This window comes from Sinocyclocheilus anshuiensis, unplaced genomic scaffold, assembly GCF_001515605.1.
Source record: "Sinocyclocheilus anshuiensis isolate Anshui unplaced genomic scaffold, SAMN03320099.WGS_v1.1 scaffold186, whole genome shotgun sequence".
Lineage (NCBI taxonomy): Eukaryota > Metazoa > Chordata > Actinopteri > Cypriniformes > Cyprinidae > Sinocyclocheilus > Sinocyclocheilus anshuiensis.
The window spans coordinates 911,036-920,475 of record NW_015542355.1 but is presented as its reverse complement, the minus strand read 5'-3'; positions in this window follow the sequence as shown (position 1 = coordinate 920,475).

Below are 9,440 nucleotides of genomic sequence, written 5' to 3'. Positions count from 1 at the left end.
CACACACACACACACACACATATATATATATATATATATATATATATACTTTTTTTCATGTGTACTAAACAAATACCTAATTTTGCTAAATTTGATTTAGCATACATTTTTGTGTGAAATCCACATGTATGCAGTTATTAAACCTAAAAACAGGTATTATTTCATTGCTTTAAACAACTGTTAAAACATTTTATTAAACATTTTTTAGCATCTGATTGGTTGGAATTCTTGCTTTTTGCTTTCTCTGCGGACAGTTTTATTATCCAATGTTTCTCAACTTTATTCAGTCAATATCTCTTCGTCCTATAATTTGATGATTAAGTTATAAACATGAGCAGCAAGATTTGTTTCCAATGAGTTTTCAGTGTGGGTGGGGCTACCTCATGTGACATTGCATTAATATAAACTAGATATTGCTTGTGTAGGCCGTTTGTAGACATGTTTTAAAATTGTCTTTTTTTGGATTGTCACTCTTTTCATTGCCTTTGATTTACCAAAGCGTTCAATGTTCCCCAGTGGCAAAAAGGCGCTGTAATGGCACATCAAGTTAGTTATGGTACATTAGATATTTCACAGCAGGAGTTTTCTACATAACACATGGTGAAAAATCTATTAGTGGTGCTGGTTTTATGGGGGGTCTCCTGTGTGTGCTTGTGTCCTTACTATTCATTACTGCTTTGGTAGCATGGAACACATGATTATTTGAGCCCCGCTTTACTCCGTGACATTCATTGTAAGCACACCACACTCTTGCCCATTGGCTTGGGGGGGGGGGGGGATCAAAGCGCATCATGCTTTCCACTTTTCTTTCCACTAGCTCACACTTGCAGATACTTCAACCATAGAAAACTTCAGAGGAATTGAGTTTGTCACACTGCTCCAGTCTCCTCCCCCAAATCCTCGAGTGTTCATACAGATTATATTCAATACCAAAAGACTGATGAATGTCACTGCGAAGTTGATCTAAGCGTTGGGTTTTAGCCGAATGGCTCAGCGCGTTCATGATTCATCCGAGGTAGCGCTGATTTGGACAGTCGCTGGGTGTGCTCAGGTGTCAATGAGCATGTGTGGCATGTCACCAAGCTCATCTGGAGAGAGTCAGAGCAGATAGTGACTCGAACTATAGGGCTGCACAACTGAGCAAATTTATTTGTGAATTATGCATATAAGAGGAAATGTGCCACAAAAAACTGAATCCCATTCGGCCAGCTGTGCAGAAACTGAGAAAAAACATCCAATAATGCAATTTTGTTTTCCAACTTGGAATGGCTATACAATTTTCAATGCCTCTCTATATCTCACTGCTTTTCCTCCACCAGCCCCACTTAATTTCAGCAAATTTACTGATGTGGCTGTTATAGTAACAGAATTGCCTCAATCACCCAGCAGTTATAGAGGAAAAAAAAAAAAAAAACCTTGAACACAAGCCATGCTGGGCGTCAGGATATTTCATACAGCAACAGACTGAAACCGTAGCAGTATTGGGTTTTTCTCTTTAGCCAAGTTATTTATTTATTTATTTTTTGGCATAAGAGATGGGAAAGTTGGATAACTAGTTAATGTGTTGGTTTAAGGTAATTTTAAGTTAAATGTGTAGAACATTTGTGATGCAGCAATGATAAAAACTTTAAGGCCTGGTAACACCAAGGATGATAACCATAACAGTAATGATACAGAGGGACAATATTGTTGGAATCACTTTCAGAATGTTTTCCAGCTGATTATTGTTATTGTTCTTGGTGTGAATGGGCTTTTGATTTTTATAATATATACACAATATATACAAAATAAATACACTGTTAAATAACAATTGTATGGTCCGTTACTGTGTAATATAATAATAGAATATAATCGACCAAATACTTATTTATTAGATCATCCAATATGATGGCAGGCAAATTACTATAAATAAAAATCTGATATTTAAAGAGAAATTGATCAGATATATATGTACTGTATGTCCCACTCTTTGCTAAGCTCACCCTAATGTGACCAAAAGAGCATCTTGTTTAGCTCAGACACGTACTGTAGCTTGAAATCATTTTCTTGTTTTCAGCTCCTGTTTTTTTTTTTTAGCTCCTCTTCTCCAGAGGACAAGCATCAGGTCTACCAATAAAACCTCTCTGTTAGTGTGAACCAACCTATAACCAACTGAATTAAATTCTCTGTTGTTTCATTTCTGTTTCACAAGTCCAGAAAATTAGGTGAGATTTCTCAAGAGAACGACAGTAGATGATATCTTGCAATAATAGCGCTTTGTGTTTGGGTGTTTTGTTGGTCCTGGAAAATAGAAGTTGATTGTTTGGCAGACCTTTCACTGACACAGCAGCTTCACATTCCATGTTTGTGCCTTATTAATCACAGATAATGTCATTATCAGTGTTACTGTTATTATTGTGATGTTTGTTTTTCTACTTTAATTTGTTATACGTCCTTGAACACAAGAGCTAATCGGTCTGTCAATGATGTGCCAGTGTTAATGAAATGGTGACATATTTTTTTTAATGTTAGCTTGCAGAGTTGATGTTCACTGACTTTTTAATGCAAAAACAAACTCTTGAAGACAGGCATGTTAATTCAGGTTAAAGGATCACATATCTTGTGCAGACTAAATAATGCATCTAAATCAGTTGTTTGTTTTATTATCCCTGCGGGTTTCATAATTCTTTAGTTTACATCGCAACTCATTTTTCCCTTGGAAAATAACAAGCTCTGATTCCAGGCATTTTTATGTTTCTTGCAGTGCACAGCATACATAATTGCACCCAGTTCTTGCTATAAAACACACGTGCTTGCTAAAAATGCTTTGAGGCAGTTGAACCCTTTAAAAAATTCTGACAAGTAAAAACGAAGAGGTTTGAATTAAACTTGTCAAAAGAGGTTTGACTGTGCAGACAGATAAAATTCACAGCCTGAAGTTACAAGTTTCCATTTATCTAGACAACAAATTGTGTACCTGTCTGACACGCAATCATCTCGGCATAGCCAAATGTTCTCGTCTATAATATTGTTTGGGACGATTACATATCCACAGCTTGATTTGTTAAACTTGATAATCTTTTCCGCATGTTCTCATAAAATAATTGTTCTACTGGGGATGTTCTTCTAAATTGGATGACAGCTTCCCCACCGGGTGGGCATGATGAACTCTTGCCAATAGGGAGCAAACTAAGCAAGCAGAAAATGTCATTACAGCTCGATTCGAAAGGCCTCATCTGTCTCCCTGTCAGCTGGCTTAGCTGCTCCTTCCACAGAACCTTCAAATACCTGTAACAAGTTTAAAAAGTAATTTTCAATTTATCTTTAAATTCCCAAATGATGTAATATATTTCCAAAGGTTTGGGAGGCACACTGGTTTGATTTTGTTAGACTCAGTGCTCATTATGAATCATTAAGACAATTTTCTTGCTGAATTTGGAGTTTTTTGTAATTATAAGCGTTGTAATTAAACTATTAGCCTGTTTGATTGCTTTCCCATCTTAAAAGTATTGTGCTGAAATTTCATGCACTCTGAAAGTCTCGTAAACAGAACAACAGTAGGTCTGCCCTAAGGTTTGTTGTTCCAGGGCAATACGTTTTCTGGTAAATTATGCTGGAATTTAGCCTTGACCTTCACATCGGATAGACATCGGATGGGCCTTATGGTTTAATCTAATATCTTGAGACAGCAGAAGGTCCATCTGAAGTTCAAAACCCAGCAAGGATCCTAAATCTGTTCCTCTTTGTAAACATGTTGTCTGCAGCTAAACGCTAAACTTTTAACCCTCGACCAGCTTTCTGCTGTTTTTAACTTGTGTAGACTTGACCTTAACTTGAGAACATGACACTGTTTGTACTCTTGTGATTGTATGGTCATCAGTATGCTAGTATTTCTGATTAGCTCTTAATTAGCTCTTACTATGGCAGTAATCTGTAAGTATAATGTGCTATATTTTAATATCATACTATAGTACTCTGGGCTTTTTCTCTTCACAAGCAAATGACAGCATCATAGAGCTTGAGGCCATCTCGAGTTTTGCTCTCTGATGACATTGACACTATACTGTATCTACTTAAGAGTGAATTTCTGTCACAAAATGAAAAGAGGGAAAAATAGAACAGAGAAGTAGTTTAAGATAGTCTGAAGTATAACAGAAAGTGTTTCTCTTAAATTTGTGTTTTTGTGAATACTATTCCCCCCATCTCCATTCAACTCAAAGTCAGCTTTCTGAATTCAAGAGACAAATATGTGCTGTTGTCGAGACCCTAACTATTTCTATCAGTCTGCATTAAGTCTGCCCGTTCTGCTTAGATCAGCACACATGAAGAAATGGAAAAACACGGTTGGTTATTTTTGGGAGTATTGAAGGAGTGTTCTGAATGGAGACAATCAAAAGTCTCATTACTGTGCACTGTAAGGTGTATTGTATAGATCAGTGGTTCTCAAACTGGGGTACGCGTACCCCTGGGGGTACGTGAGATGTCGGAGGGGGGTACGCGAACAAAATTCTGAGTTTTGGCATTCATTTAATTCTACCCCAACTTAAAGTAACATTAAAACCGAACATGTATTTTTGACAATCAAAATGCCGCTTCTAATGTAAAAACAGGAAAAAGGGAGTGTCGTAAATGGTCAAATACATGATATCCAATCAGCTTACCTCATCTTTTGCGGTCAAAACTGACTGCATCCACACAAGCAGCATTTGCCATAATTTATTGCTTTATTTATTATATTAATAATACACTTAATGGAATGTTAAGAATATGACATAAAATATGACACAATTAATAAGGATAGAAAATATTTGCCTCTATAAAGGTAAAAAATGCACCTGTAAATCAATTTAAGGGGGCAAATATTGTCCTTTTAATAGAAAAGGTGTGACTGCGGTCTAAGTGGAAGAGAGGGGGTACGCAGAAGAATGTTAAATGCCCCAGGGGGTACACCGCTGTAAAAAGTTTGAGAACCACTGGTATAGATCATAGACACAGATTTTGGATATGTCTTCTTTTCTTTAAATCAGTGCCAAAAATAAAGCTTTGACAGCTACTGGGTTTCTGAGAACTCAATAAGTCATGCAGTTGATGCTAAATTCATTTATAAATGCTCATAAAAGTGTTAATTAAGATTCAGACTGATTACTGATAAAATGGCTGTATCAATCACAGTTTCATCAGCTGGCATTTATTTCCCACAAGGACAAAGATCATTAGAGGTATTTGGCTTCTTTCTTTCTTTCTTTCTTTCTTTTATTTTTATATATATATATGTATATGTATGTACAGTATATATAATGTATGTGTGTATATATTTGAAGTTTCTTGTGCTCATCAAGGCTGCATTTATTTGATTAAAAATACAGAAAAAACTAATATTGTGAAATATTATTGCAATTTAAAATAAGAGTTTTCTATTTTTGATATACTTTATCATTCTAATATACTGATTTATTTTCAATGTTGAAAACAGTTGTGCTGCTTAATATTTTTTGGAACGTGATCCTTTTTTAAAGATTTTTTTTGATGGAAAAAACAAAAAAAACAGCATTTATTTAAAGTCCCCCTGTAGTGAAAATCAAGTTTTTTTTATGTTGTTTATTTGTCTATATGGTGTTTTTAATATGCCTTTAGACAAACCATGTGCCAGTCTATTAATCAACACCATTGCTGAGTATTTTCTCCTTAAAACTGTAGTTTCCCAAAGGCTGACCCAGAAATACGGTTTGAAACAGCCCTCGGTTTACTACGTCACAAACCAATAACCAACTAATCAACACCATTGCTGAGTATTTTCTCCTTAAAACTGTAGTTTCCCAAAGGCTGACCCAGAAATACGGTTTGAAACAGCCCTCGGTTTGCTACGTCACAAATCAATAACCAACCACATCAGGGGATCGATTCCTATCACTAGCATGCAAAATATACCAATACCAGCACAAAACCAAAAATAAATTAAAGCAAAAAACCCATGAAGCTGTGGTTTAATGTGAATTTAGAACCGCTAACTTGCATTATAACCCGTGGCAACAGTGTAAAAGTAGCCCGGAGTCAGACCCACCTCTCCCGCATCGGCATCTGCACTTCACACGCATTGACCACGGGCGCAAATTAAGAATCACAAACGGCTGTATTTGAGTCTTCAAGGCATTTTAGGACACAATTAAGTAAGTAACTTTAACGAATGTTACAGTATTCACTGTAGTTGTCCGCTAGTAAAAAGATAGTTTTATCAGTCATTATCCGTGTATGCCATTGTTTTGCGTTAACTACAGGTCAGTGGGTCAGGAGGCGCTGGCTGGTGTGTGACTGAGTGGAGGCGGGACTAATTTGCATATGCATAGATCAGCATATAGTAAATGAGGCAAGGGTGTAGAGTTACATTCAAGCTATTTTAAGGCATGAGAAAATTATTTTCAGAAGAAAAAACATTTAAATATGTAAGTTTGATGATCAAAGATAAGTTTTAAAGGATAAAATATTTGATTACAGGGGGACTTTAAAATTAAAATAATCTGTAACAATTTACACTACCATACCAAAAAAGTTTGGGGTCAGTAATTTTTTAAAGAATTTATCTAGCATTGTAAATTAAAGTTAGAATTGATTTACAAAGAATGAGAAAATTATTTTCAGAAGAAAAAACATTTAAATATGTAATTTTGATGATCAAAGATAAGTTTTAAAGGATAAAATATTTGATTACAGGGGGACTTTAAAATTAAAATAATCTGTAACAATTTAAACTACCATACAAAAAAAGTTTGGGGTCAATAATTTTTTTAAGAATTTATCTAGCATTGTAAATTAAAGTTAGAATTGATTTACAAATAATCTTCTTTTACCATGTTGCTATTGTTGCAGTTTTGTAAAAACCAATAAAGATGGCTACTCGAGTCATCATTCACGTCAAGCATAAGAACACCCATTTCCTGTGATACTGTCTAATAACTGTATTGACATTTAGAAGTTATAACGTTTATCTTATGTTATTCTGAGCATGTCTGTGAATGAGTTATGCATACATTTAGAATATTAGGTAATGTTTTTGAAAAAGTGTAGAAATGAGAATGATGCTGGAGGTACAACAAGCCTTTTCTCAGCGGTTTCGGGCGCTGCTAATGAGCGAGACGCTCTGTGCTTACATTAACACGTCATGACTGTCTGAGATAGCAGATGCCTTCTGCCACAGCTGAGGGCTGTGTGTGAGGTGTGCGTGTGTGAGCGTGTCAAACGACACTCAAATGGCGGCTCAGCAGAGAAATCTCTAAGCTGGATGAGACATCACATGTCAGTAATCAAAGAGAGACAGGGAGATTGAGGGTGAGACAGACACTGAGAAATGATGGTACAGGCTTGGCGAGGGAAGGGGGTGAAGTGAGGGATCGGTAGAGTGATGAGGGATGATGATGATGAAATGATAGGCTGGGGGTTTGGATGCTCAGATGGCTTACGGCAGCCAGTCGGCCCCCCCCAGAGAGGTGGGAGCCACAATGGTGGTCGTGTCTCTGCTTGTACTGCTAAATCATCACACACACACACTGCTCTCAACCGACTCCATATTTCATACACTGAAATCTTTTCAAATTTATAGTCACACTCATCTCTAGTGGTCCACGTTTTCAGTGCTAAATAGAGAAATAACAGGGTTTTATACTGATATATTTATTTATTAATATTTTGAATTAGTTTTTTTTTGTTGGTATGTGCTTTTGTCATTTTATTAGTTTGTTTTTAAATTATTTTCTATGATGTATAAGATAAAGTGGCTGAATCAAGCACAATTTCATAAGCTGGCTTTTATTTCCCATAAGGACACAGATCATTGGAGGTATTTGGCTTGTATACATATGATGAAATTATATAGGCTGGGGATATATATGTGCTTTTTTTTCTTTTCTTTTCTTTTTTTTTGGATGGGGAAAAAAGATTCAAGATTTTTCTTAATATATCCTATAAGTTTAGAATTAATGTAAAAAAAAACAACGAAAAAAAAAAAAACTACAATTCCAATTCAAAATGACACCGTATAACACCAGTAGAGTACTATTAAATGTTTTGTAAAAAAAACAAAAAACAACGAAAAGAAAATAGCCTGTCACCATAATGCAAACATGAAATATCATACAAACTAGGGCTGCACGATAAATAATGTGCGTTAAATATCGCATGCGATTTATCGTGCAGCCCTAATACAAACATACAGTAGTAGTTCTTTACAGGTTTTTGCATTTCACTGTGCTGCTTTTCCATTGTTTTTCTATATAAACATGCATTTTACAGACGTTAGACTGTTGTGCTCGCGTCTCGGGTAGAGAGAAGAAAGCTCGACATTGTCTGTGTATGTGTGTGAAAATATAAAATTCTAAAATACACCGTTATATTTTTTGTGTTTGTGCACTCTGATGTAAACAAGCCCAACACTCATGAGCAGCATGGCGGAACGAGTGAAGGAGATGCTTCATTCCCCTTGTAGCACGCGTAAGTGATGATTCTCTGTCAACCAATCAATGTTCTGCAGTGAATCTAGCTCCTCCCTTTAGGTACCGGACTACTGTGCTAGGTACCCCAACTGAAGGGTCCCAAAAAGTGGTGCGGTATACTGTTCGCTATTTTGGTACCATTCACAACTTCTGACAATGGAAACAGAAATAATTACCATACTGTACTGCACTGAATCGTACCTTGTGGAAAAGGTACGATTCAGACATCAGATTCACTGCCTGTTTTGCCACATCATGCCTATTTACAGCACAGATTCAGAAAATGCATATTGATTATAGACGGATTTAACCGAGTTCTGTGGCAGTCTAACCTGAGCATACTTCTAGTACCATGTGAGCAAATGTAGACTTGTTACAAGTGAATTCTTGAAAACATATAAAATGTATTTTAGTTTTACTCGCTGAGGCTGGCAGCGTTGAAATGTTCCCTCCCTACAGCCCAGAGCTGAATACGCTCACTGTAAAAAAAATTCCGTAAAATTTACGGTAAAAAACCGGCAACTGTGGTTGCCGGAATTTTGCCGTAAAAAATACGGTAGCAATGTTTTAGGTTTTACGGTTTTGACTTAAATTTACAGTTAAATATCGTATTTTCATTAACTGATATAAACAGATATTGTAACAGATAACAAATGCCTATGAACCAGTGGGTTTTCAAATTAGAGTGAATTTAAGTAAATTCACACAAAAATAACGCTAAAATAACTAACGCAAAAAATGCTAAAAATGTACTCGCACTCAGTCCATCCAAGATGTCAATGAGTTTATGTCTTCATCTGAACAGATTTGGAGACGTTTAACATTACATCACCTTCTCACCAATGGGTGCTAAAAGTCAAGTCAAGTCAAGTCAAGTTTATTTGTACAGCGCTTTTCACGATAAAAATCATTGCAAAGCAACTTTACAGCAAATTAAGTTTCTACAATATTTAGTGGTAGTTTATCAGTGGTGACTGT